At 48.4% G+C, this 12,151-nt stretch overlaps 1 long non-coding RNA gene across 5 annotated transcripts in view; it reads right to left on the bottom strand.

Annotated features, from left to right (window-relative positions):
• Positions 1–9,959, bottom strand: part of LOC104001332 (uncharacterized) — a 334,670-nt gene extending 324,711 nt beyond the window's left edge. For all 5 annotated transcript variants that reach the window (XR_010147681.1, XR_010147684.1, XR_001707559.4 and 2 more), the window contains exon 1: positions 9,411–9,959. This is a non-coding gene — a long non-coding RNA (uncharacterized LOC104001332). The remainder of the gene's footprint in view (positions 1–9,410) is intronic.
• Between the last annotated feature and the right edge of the window lie 2,192 nt (positions 9,960–12,151).

Here is a 12,151-nt window from a genome sequence, read left to right as displayed (position 1 = left end):
TAACTAGGAAATGATCGAGCCAGGATTCAAAATCTGTACGCTTCTTCTTAAATCAAGAGTAGTAATGATCACATTACACCCACTCCTCTCTCAAAACGTTATAGGATCTCACCACCACAAATCCCAGCTCCTTAGCATCCCACGCCTTCAAATCTCTGTTCTAACCCCTCTTCCTGCTTGGTATCACCCTCTCTGCCCTCCCCACATTCCAGCTGAAGGTGCTATGTTTTCTTCCCCAAGCACTACCAGCCTTGGTGCCTTTGTTCTGTGTTCCTTCTCCCTGTGACACCCTTCTGCTACATGCCTACATTCCCCTCTTCTCATCTCCCACCCCAGCCAAAAGCCTGTCTTTGCCCCTTTTGAACTCCTCTTAGGAGAGCTGTATGGTCTGGTGGCAAGCGCATAGGTCTGAGAAACACCAGGTTAACACACTCACTCTCATTATTGGCTGTGTCACCTTGAAAAAGCAAATTCATGGCCGGACACTGTGGCTCACGCCTATAATCCCAGCACTTTGGGAGGCCGAGGCCGGCAGATCACGGGGTCAGGAGATCAAGACCATCCTGGCTAGCACGGTGAAACCCCGTCTCTACTAAAAATACAAATAAATAAATAAATAAATAAATAAATAAATAAATAAATAAATTAGCCAGGCGTGGTGGCGAGCGCCTGTAGTCCCAGCTACTTGGGAGGCTGAGGCAGAATTGCGTGAACCCGGGAGGTGGAGCTTGCATCTCCAGTGAGCGGAGATTGCACCACTGCACTCCAGCCTGGGCGACAGTGCGAGACTCCGTGTCAAGAAAAAAAAGAAAAAAACAGAAAGAATGAAAGAAGAAAGAGGAAATTCACCACTCTGAGCATCAGTTTGACTGCCTATGAAAAGGGGGTGATGATAACAGTACTTATTTGCAGGAGTTGTTGGAAGGATTAAAAGAAGTCATTGGGAAAAGCACCAGCTCCTGCTGGACTCTCAATCAAGGTGAATGTTCTTCCCCTCAGTGTCCTCCTGCATATCATTTATCACTGTCTCCTGGACGTTTTAGCTGTTTGAGTCCTCCAGGAAACCGTAAGTTACTTAAGGGCAGGTATTATGTCCTGTCAGATTCTGAAGTTCCCTGAATGCCTTACTGAATACCAGATATTGTTGCCGTTCAATAAATATTTTCTGGCCAGGTGCAGTGGCTTATGCCTGTAATCCCAGCACTTTGGGAGACCAAGGTGGGCGGATCACCTGAGGTCAGGAGATCGAGACCAGCCTGGCCAACACGGTGAAACTCCATCTCTACTGAAAATACAAAAAATTAGCCTGGTGTAATCCCAGCTACTCAGGAGGCTGAGGCAGGAGAATCTCTTGAACCCGGGAGGTGGAGGTTGCAGTGAGCTGAGATTGCGCCACTGCACTCCAGCCTGGGTGACAGAGGTAGACTCTGTCTCAAAAAAAAAAAAAAAAAAGTTTTCTGTTTGAGTCCATTTAAATGCTTGCCCAGTGTTAGCACGTTAGAGAGAGGATTTACCTACCAAAGAAAGTGGATGCAGATGACCTCTGCGTTCCCTTCAGCCTTGAGAGACTAGAACTTAACAGTCCTCCCACTAAAGAGAACTCGTGCAAAACACAAAACTCTTTGCCTATCTTATTCTCATTGTCACCAGTAATGTCAGCTTGAGGTCACACTGACTCTTCAAATCTGTTTCTAGCCCGTCCCATTTTTCTCCTCCACATTATTTTTTCCAGGGTCCTTGCATTTCCAGTCCACACCAGGAAGCTGAAGTTCTCCAGCAGCCCTAGACCACGGCTGCCGCTGGTGGAGAAGTCAACCCGGCAAATAGAAATGTCACTCAATCATTTCCCTGCACTTTCCTCCCATTGCCCTTCCCCACCGCGTATAATGAGAAACTCTTTTTGCCCAAATATTGTTTGAATTTCAAATACACAATTTCCCTGGGGGTGACCAGATGAAAAGAGAAATCTGATTTGCAACATAAGACCTCTTTGTGGAAGTCGCATTGAGCGAATACCGAAACTAAATTTTCATTGAGCCCCTTGAAATGACAGGAGCACATCAAGGCAACCAAACTCCTTTTTCACTGTGGTAAGCTTAAATTATTTTAAGGGAGCACAAAGGAAGTACCCCTCAAGGTGGGAGAAAAGAAGGAAAGGACTTTAAATGCAGTGGGCAAGACGGTAAATCTGCTCATGGTATCTCATCCATTCCTAGCAATGTCCCAGCACAGGCCTTCCTATGCGTGGACTGTCCACAGCTGGGCTTCTTAACTGGGGGAGGGGGGTCCTAGGAGCCCCTAGGGCAATGATTCTCAACCCTGGCTGCTTTAGGGATCTCAACCCTGGCTGCATTAGAATCACCTGGAACTTTTTAGAAAAAAAACAAAAAACAAAAACTAACTAATGCCCAAACCCCACCCTAAAAAAATTAAATGAGAATATCCTTGTATAAGGCCCAGACCTCAGAATTTTATTAAAAGGTCTGAGATAATTCAAAGGTGCAACCAGGGTGGAATGTGTACATAGACTTGGAGGATGTAACCCCCCTGAAGAAGCAGGTAAATTTTTATATGCATGAGAATATGTGTGTTTTGCTGGGAGTGAGGGGTCATAACTTTCAGACAATTCTTAAAAACATCTGCAGCTCAAAACAGGTCTTAATAATAGGTCTGCAGCTTGGTGTCTCGAGTTCCTTCCAGCTGGAAAATGAAGTGCATGTAAGATTTGGTTATTAAGGGTTAGATGTTAATGGGCAAGAAAAAGGCAGGTCTCTGGTTCCTGAAAGAATGACCCTTGTTGATCTGGATCCCAGATGGCAAGAAACTGTCAATGAGGGGCCCAGGGAGATTGGTAGGGGATAAAAGACCCACTGAAAAATAGAGCGATGTGTTCTTGCAGGGAAAAACTGGGAACTCAGTGCAATTTATGATTGAGGCAGCCCTGCCTGTGACTCAGCTGACAGCTGTGCCCAGCTTGACCTCTGAATCTGGACACCAGAAGCCAAGTCTATAGAGAGGGATGACTGTCCAGGATCTCTTATTTTGGGAGCTCCATATTCATGGCTGATTAGTGCACTTCATAAAACTGGCCTGAGCACCAGCTTTTAAGTGTGCATTGAGGGACTGGAGGGAGGCAGCAGGCAGAGGTTGGGTAAAGAGGAAGGTCCAAGCCTCTGAATAATGTCCACAAGACTAGAGAAGCCCCTTGGAGCCTGCAGCACCTTCAGAACTGAATTTCAATAAATCCAGAGGGGGCTTAAGATTTGTGTGAATATCTAAACTGTGCTGACAGCTAAAGGAGGAAGGGGTAGGGAGGGAAAATGATCTGTTCGCCAGCCCCCAGCAGTGCTCCCTGGGCACTGGAGGCCACTCTGTCGTGAACGTCACTGGCCCCTCTCCTCTTACCCACCAAGGGCCTGGTTGGATCTCTGAATTTGGGCTCTGCCAGCATCAGCCAGCCCCGCCTGTAGCAGCGCTATAGCACTACCCCTGCCAAAAGGCAAGAAGGCCAGCACTGGGGCTTCCCAGCCCCAAGTCAGCTGCCTAAGTGCTCAGCCCTGCTCATGAAAGGGACCCCTCTTCCTCTCTTTTCAGCCCTGTGCTCTAATTTATCCTCCCCTTTGATAACCAACTCCAAACACATTCAGCCGAGGCCGGGCCATCAGTGCACAAAGGCCTGTGCTCTCTCGGCTGAATGCAGCACTTCACTCTTGGGGGGATTTCTATAGAAGGCAAAATCCACCAAACAAGCTATTACACTTAAATCAGACAATGCCCGAGGTGACGGCGAGGAGACCAGCGTTAATGACTCAGCTAGCAGCGGGCTTCTCTATTTTATAGCTCTACCACAGCATGAGAGAGCAACCCGCTGCCCTTCCCAGCCTCTGCCAGATCCGTCTCCTCCTGCTCCGGGACTAGAAAGTTGACCCGCCATGTCTGCTGGTTCTCTGAATCCTGAGGGTGAATTCCCCCTAGGCCCACTTAGACTCACTCCTGATTCCCTCTTTGCCTCAGAAAAAGAATGGAGGAGTGAAGTCCTGTCTGCCCCCTTCTCTCTCTTTCATTCCAAAGATGAGGAAACCATGGTAACTGTTGACAGTCACAGAGTCGGCTAGTGACACAGCCAGGATTAGAACCCTTGTCTCTCATCTCATTCAATTAATACAAGAGCTAATATAAATTAGACGATGCATGTAAAGTACTTAGCATAGTTTCTGGCACACCAAAACACTCAATAACTATCAGCTGTTCTTACTTGTAGAGGCATCACTTTTATACAGTTTATTTATTTTTATTTTTATTTTTTTGAGACAGGGTCTCACTTTGTCACCCAGGTTAGACTGCAGTGGTGCAAACATGGCTCACTGCAGCCTCAACCTCCCGTGCTCAAGCAATCTTCCCACCTCAGTCCCCCAAGTAGCTGGGACTAGAGGCGCACACCACCACGTCTGGCTAATTTTCATATTTTTTGTGGAGATGAGGTTTCACCATATGGCCTAGGCTGGTCTCAAACTCCTGAGCTCAAGCAATCCACCTGCCTTGGTCTCCCAAAGTGCTGGGATTACAGGCATGAGGCCTTATATAGTTCATTCATCTATTTATGGAGTGCCTATCACGAGGCAGGCAGTCTGCAGGGTGCCTGGAATAAAACAGTGAGCATGACAAGTCCTGCCCTCCTGGAGGATCTTCTAATGTGAGATTCAAACAGGTCAATAGGCAGATGCAATACAGAGTGGTAGGCCATAGAATAGTGAAAGTAATGGGTGCTTTAGGAGGTCAGAGGAAGGGCATCTAATCCAGACTTTGAGGCTCACTGAGAGAACTGGTATGTCACTGAGACAGAAGGCAATGGGTCAAAGTTAACCAGGGGAAGGCAGGTGGGAATGAACCGGATGAGTTGGGGTAGATAGAGATTTCTAGGAGGAGGGAATAGTCGAATGTGCAAAGGTGAATGACAGCAAGATGAATTTAAGGAAATGAAAAAGTCAGTAGGCCAAGAAGATTGGGTAAGATGGGGCAAGGACTCAGTGGCACAGGGAGGGAGGCCGATGGCCAAGAACAGAGGCACAAGTCATCTCATGAGGCCCGTGGTGAGCCATAGAAAGGAGCCTGGACTGTACCCTGACGAGTAAGGGAATAAGATCCAAGAACACAGGACCTATTGCGGAAACTGGATTGGAGAGCAGCTGCAGTGAGACCAGGGAGCAGGTCCAGGCACCAGCTTGGCACTTGTTCCGCAACCCATTTCAACACGTTACTTGGTTCTAATCTTGACTCACCAAATAAGGCCCCCCCATTAAGACAACTCATGAAGGGGAAATAAGTGGAAAAAAGACAACTACAGCCACAGAAGCCAAGAAATAGAATAATGGGTTTGGTTTCCCTGGCCACTTGAGTCATTACCCAAAAAGCCTTCAGCACCATTCAGTGAGATCAAATTCTTTTCCACCAACCAGATGTGTGAATTTCAGCAACCTCCATTTCCCCATCTGTACAACGAGGACAGTTCACCAAGTAATCGATAAACTGCCTTACAGTTCTCACATTCTATGCTTTCATGACTTGAAATATATATCACATATTTTGATTCTAGGATGTCTTGTTTTGCATTTTAATGTTTATAAAACCAGGACAAAATCGTTCTCATCTTAAAATAGAGCAGACACAGTTCATCAAAATCAGGTAACCTGCACAATGATCAAAGACATTTCCTCCTCTGGGTTCTCATCATTGAGTCCAAGAAAGGACCAGCTTTGACACCAGCCAGGAAAAGCTGCTTGGCAGCCGCGTTCCTGAGCTGCTCCAGCCTTTCTGAGCTGCCTGTGCACAGACCCACGGTCTTCAGGAGACCCTCTTTCCCAGGCCCTCTGCCCTCAGGCCTGCAGGGGTAAGGTTTTGCAGAAAGCTACAACCATCTCTCCTTGCCCAGCAGCTCTGGCAGCTGCTAAGGTAGAGGCCAAAGCTCCAACGGTTTTGGGCAGGTGAACAAAACAATAAATTCAGGCTGGTGTGGGAGAAGAAAAAAAAAAAAACACCTCAGAGCTGTTTTTGGTTGGAAAATGCTCTCCATCCTATGGCTTTAGGACACAGGCAGCATAGCATCCAGAGGCGCACAGCTGCATGGAACAATATAAAAATTGCCTTGTTGGACTACAACGTGCCAATTTTTCAAATCTAGAGCCATTTTCACTATTACAGTGTATGCAGCCTAAGCTGGGAGAATTTTCTTCTGGGAGGGAAAATTGATTCCGAGGTTACCATTAACCCCCATTATCACAGCACGCCCCATTCCAAAACTATTCTTGGGAACCAAGGGGGCTACAGGAAACTATGGAGGCCCATGGCGAGGTTGGTGCCCAACATCACAGGTGCTAACAGCCAAAGTCCATTAGCCCCATGTCTCAGAAGGGCATAAAAGTGAGTGAGATGGAGAAGGGGAGAGAGAGGGAGCACAAAAGAATCGGTGGCCAGGTGTGACGGCTCACAGCACTGGTAATCCCAGCATTTTGAGAGGCCAAGGTGGGTGGATGGCTTGAGCTCAGGAGTTCGAGACCAGCCTGGGCAACATGGTGAAACCCCATCTCTACAAAAAAATACAAAAATTAGCCGGGTGTGGTGGCACATACCTGTAGTCCCAGCTACTTGGGAGGCTGATGTGGAAGGAATGCTTGAACCCAGTAGGCAGAGGTGGCAGTGAGCCGAGATTGCACTACTGCACTCTAGCCTGAGTGATAGAGCAAGACCCTTTATCCAAAAAACAAAAAACAAAAAAAAGATCTGGGTATGTGTTTTCCCAAGAATTCCTAGGCTTTGGAAGTTTCCCTGCATCCCTCACTTCATTTGTATGGGTTGGGAACTTGGGTGAGCTGAATAGCAGGAACGAAGGCTAACACCTGCATAAGACCCTTTTCATTTTGACATGAAGTCCTGCCTGGTAACTGCCCTCTCCAGCTGGGGCCAGAGCCTGGTAGAGGAATGTTCTCCAGGAGTTTGGCTTAGAGGCTGCCCATCCCATTTTCATTCCTATACCCAGCTGTTCTGGGCCCAGGTGTGGGGACCCAGGGGCAGAAGGCTACTGGCTTGTCCATTCCAGGTGCTATGTATGGAAAATCACTCCAACCCATTCTAAGCACAGCCAAGAGCCTTTATTATGGAGTGTGCTATGACCTCCACCTTCCCAAACCCACCAGCCCAGCCAAGAAGGCAGTGGCGATAGTGGCTGCTGCAAAACAAGAAGAGAAAGACAGCTGTGTGGACAAAGGAGGCAGCAGGTGACCTTGGAGAGCAGCAAAGCCACTGATCTCGCCATCCTTACCTTGTCATTACATAGCAGTCAGTACTGGTCTTGAATCTAGAAAGCCCAAGTCTGAATTCTGAGTTGACCTTGGACTAATTACTTACTCTCTCTGAGCTTGTTTCTTTTCCTATGGTCTGGAAGTAAAAATAAACACCCAGCAAAGATGTTGTCCACATTAAATGACATAATGTGGGAAAGAAGTGACAAATAATGGTTGTTCAACCAATGTCAAATATCTATATGATATATATTGCATTGTCACTGTGAATACAATGTAATACAATGTTCCAAGTGGCTCAGCCTTCATATATAAATATATTTAATAAATTAGTTAATTATGAGAGGAATTGGATACATACAGTATATATCAAATGTATATATATATATATATAGGAAAGAAACTCAGCATCCATTCTATTTTTTTAATTTTTATTATTTTATTGTTATTTTTTTGAGACAGGGTCTCCCTCTGTTGCCCAGACTGGAGTGCAGTGGTGTGATCACAGCTCACTGCAGCCTTAACCTCCCAGGCTCAAGTGATCCTCCGACCTCAGTCAAGTAGTTGGAACCACAGGCGCACATCACCACACCGTGCTTATTTATTTATTTGTTTGTTTGTGTGTGTGTTTGTTTGTTTTGTAGAGATGAGGTCTCCCTATGTTGCCCAGCTGGTGTCAAACTCCCAAGCTCAAGTGATCCCCCAGCCTCAGCCTCCGAAAGTACTGGGATTACAGGCAGGAGCCACCATGCTCAACCCTAGCATCCATTCTAAAATGTGCCTCTGTTGTTCATAGAAGACATAGATTCATTCTCCTTGGCACAAGGGTTTGCTTCGGATTCTGGGTGTTGTGGCTACATCACTGGCCAGCTCTGAACTTTAAAAGTTCCTCCCGCCTGCCCCCATACCTTTTCTAGGATCACCAATAAGCCCTCCTCCTCCTCTCCCGGGATGCCGCCTGCACACATGGCTGACCTCCTCTCCTCCCTAGAGTGACCAGTCTTCCAGAAGCGTATTGCAAAGGAAGGCCTTGATGACTTGGAAGTACTGGAGAGGAATGCACTCCAATTCAGCCCAACATTCAAAGCATCTGCCAGTGCTGGTCCCTGGGGCACAAGATGAGCAACCTAAGGGTTGCCAGGCGAGCGGAGGTACCAGATACACACACAGCTCATTCGAGCAATAGGTGAGTGAGGGCAGGCGCGCCAGGAGGAAGCCGGACAGATGGGGTTCATGCGGAAGGAGGCCCAAGGAGGGCGCCCCCAGGAGTGGACACAGCCGTTGCTTCCGTGCCCGCCAACACTGGGAAGCTGACCTCTCTTAGTCACCGGGAGATTTGTGCAGGAGGGGAGGGGTGGGGAGAGCAGGGCTAAGTGCTGACGGGACGTCCCTGTCAACACAATGTTCCGCCTGGCCGGGCCTTCATATATAAAGATATTTAATGAATTAGTTAATTAATGAGAGGAGTTTGATTGATAGATCATATGGCGCTCGCAGCAGGGTGAGTCTGACCCCGATATCGCCGCCTCGGCTGCAATCCGTCCCCCTCACTGGTCGGGAGAGCTCGGTCGCTCCGGCAATTTGCATGCATTTAATGTAGCTCTTTAATAGGATGTAATGTTAGCGAAAGCCAAAAGCGCAGCAGCTGTAACTTAAAAGACAGCCCCATTACTGCAAGCCTTATAATTAGGGTAAGAGGGAGACTCGGTCTGCCATATGTTAAACTCTTTTGAGGTTAATAGCTCTGTAAGATTTTTGCAATTTAAAAAAATTACACTTGAAGGATGATGACAAGGCTCATCAATGAAGCGCCTCTTCACTGGAGGGAAGGGACAGAAGGATCCCATGTCCCCCAAGGTCCCCTTCCTTGGGGACATGGCGAGGTGGCCCCTCTCCTCCCGCAAGTCGCCCAGACTCCCTTCCTTCTTTCCTCTCCGCACCAGCTTCCTCCACCCGGCCCCATTAGCGCAAAGCTGCTCTCTCACTCCGTGGAGTTGGATCTCTACCCCCGCAGCCTCTGCTTCCGCAGGTCCCCGGCATCCGGCCCATCGGGGGCGGGCGCAAGGCGCTCCACCGCGCGCCCCAGGGCCAGGGAGAAGCGCCGCGCGTGCTTACCTTGCAAACTCGCAGGCAACTCCAGAGCAATTACGGGTCCCCGCAGGTTACCTGGAGCTGATTGCACAGCCGGGGGCCGAATCAGGGAACACGCAGCGGGCACTGGCCGGGGGGGCGGGGGGAGGAGAGGAAATAGCCGGGAATTTGCTTGGTAATTACTTGGCACAAGCCCCTGGAGGTGTTTGCCCCCTCTGTGCTACAGCCCACACGGCTAAGGGACGCGACAGCGGTGTGGAGCCTGGTCCTGGGCCTGAGGGAACCGAAGCCGGCAAGTGGACCCTGGAGCGCTGCCCTCTGTGTCCCAGCTGCGACATGTAACAGGAAGGCCTCCCGCCCGCTCCCCGCGAAGAGCCCAGCTGCACCCTCCCGGTCTCTGGTGTCTTTCCCGAGTGTCCCTTCCCCGTGGCCCGAGAGCACCGGGTGGGGGACGGTCATAGGGGAGTCGCTGTAGAGATGGGAGATGGTCTCTGGAGACTGAAGCAGCCTCCTCCCGCAGGGTCCCCTCCCACGGTCTGTGCTCGGTGGGGGAGCAGGGGAGAGCCGCCTGCTAGGCAGATTCTCTCCCCCAGGAGTTCTGTCTCCTGTGTCCTTCCCCTCCCCCTGGCTCCCTTGCGGAGCGCGTGGGTGTCGGGCCAAATTCCTGATGACAGACACTCCAGACAAAACAACAACAAGGGATTGACAAAAAGAAATCCCTCTAATTTTTTTTAAAGGGGGCCCTTGTTAGAAAGAAACTACAGGAGCGGTAAAATTACTACTAATTGCACAATTATCTGATTATCTCTGGTACCAAAAATACATGAGATCCTTTCCGCCTCCCAGCTACTTAAAGAATTCTCAGGGACACTTCTTGGGGAAGCAGACAGATCGCGCTTGTCAAAACCTGGAGAGACCAAAGGATGTAAGGAAAGGGGATGTTTGGGTGAGGGTGGCAAAGGGAATCACATGTAGATCCCTAGGGAGTAGAAGAAAAAGTTTAGAACAGGCTGGGGAAGAAATGGAATGCAGGAGAGAGGCTGGCAGAAGATGGTGATGGCCATGAATTATATAAATCACAGCTAAAAGAGCTTATGAGATCGTTTAATTCCAACATTATCCCTATTCTGAAAGTGAGATCCATAGAGGTTAGGCCACTTGTCCAAGCACTTAGGAGCTGGAAGGTGTGGAGGAATGAGGGTGGACTGTGGTGGAGGAGATGGGGGGCTGTTCAAACCTAGCTCAGGCCCAGCACAGTGGGTCACACCTGTAATCCCAGTGCTTAAGGAGGCTGAGGCAGGAGGATGGCTTGAGCCCAGGAGTTCGAAGCTGCAGTGAGCTATAATTGTGCCACTGCACCCAAGCCTGGGCGACAGAATGAGACCCTGTCTTTTTTTTTGAATTATTTTTTTCAGAGATAGGGTCTTACTCTGTCACCCAGGCTGAGTGCAGTGGCACGATCTTGGCTCACTGCCACTTCTGCCTCAGGGCTCAAGTGATCCTTCCACCTCAGCCTTCCAAGTAGCCGGGCTTACAGGTGCGTGCCACCATTTCCTGCTAATTTATTTGTGTTTTTTTTGTAGAGGCGAGGTCTCCCTATATTGCCCAGGCTGGTCTCAAATTCCTAGGCTCAAGCAATCCTCCCACCTCGGCCTCCCAAAGTGCTGAAATTACAAGTGTGAGCCACCTAGCCTGGCAGGCAGACCCTGTTTCTTAAAAATAATAATAATAATAATAAACAATAAAATTAGGCTATCTTTTACACCCTCACTACCTTTTTGGGACAGAGATAATGGTCAGTTTCTGTGGTCAAGGTAGAAGAAATCTTTGTATTATACATCTTGATATAAAATGCTACCTACTGGTAGCTACTAAAAGTGAACACAACACAATAGCAATAGCTAACTTTTGTTAGTGCTTTGTGGTTTATAAAGCATTCCCATCCGCTTTCTCACATAATTCTCTCTTCTACCCTATTCTTTCAGTATCCTCCATTTTCAAATGACTTAAGCAAGACTTAGATGGTTAGGAAGGAGAGGATGCTGAGAGCTAGTTCGATAAGTGGATAGGTGGAGGCCAGCCTCTCTTCCTCTGAGAGGCTGCTTAAGTCTCTAAAATGGGTCGGATCTGTGTCCCCACCAAATCTCCTTATACTGTAATCCCCAGTGTTGGAGGTGGGATCTGGTGGGAGGTGGTTGGATCATGAGGGTGGATTTCTCATGAATGGTTTAGCACCATCTCCATGCTGTTCTCATGATAGTGAGTGAGTTCTCTAGTTGGTTAAAAGTGTTTGGCTCCTTCCCACTCTCCAGCTCTCTTGCTCCTGCTCTGGCCCTGTGGCATGCCTGTTTCCCCTTTGCCTTTGGCCATGATTGTAAATTTCCTGAGGTCTCCCCAGAAGCTGAGCAGATGCCAGCATCATGCTTCCTGTAAAGCCTGCAGAACTGTAAGCCAACTAAACCTCTTTTCTTTCTAAATTGTCCAGTCTCAGATATTTCTTTATAGCAATGTGAGAAGGAACTAACAGCCTCTCACAGCTTCTCCCCAGAAGTCTCACAACATGTCATGGGAACACCTAAAGTTCTGGGCCCAGCATCTTTGCAGTGTATCTCAGAGCCCTCCCTGGGGAGAGAAGCCAGGGTTTGAGGGATTTCTCTACTTGGGATTGATGGCATGTATATAAGGGGCTGAAGCTAGGTTTCATGATTTTCTTTATGTTCACTACTTCTTTTAAGTCAGTGGCTCGGGCGCCTTTTGCACTTGGT

The sequence above is a fragment of the Pan troglodytes genome, chromosome 9, assembly GCF_028858775.2.
Source record: "Pan troglodytes isolate AG18354 chromosome 9, NHGRI_mPanTro3-v2.0_pri, whole genome shotgun sequence".
Lineage (NCBI taxonomy): Eukaryota > Metazoa > Chordata > Mammalia > Primates > Hominidae > Pan > Pan troglodytes.
The sequence above is the reverse complement of the archived record's forward strand: the minus strand, read 5'-3'. Positions and strand labels throughout refer to the sequence as shown.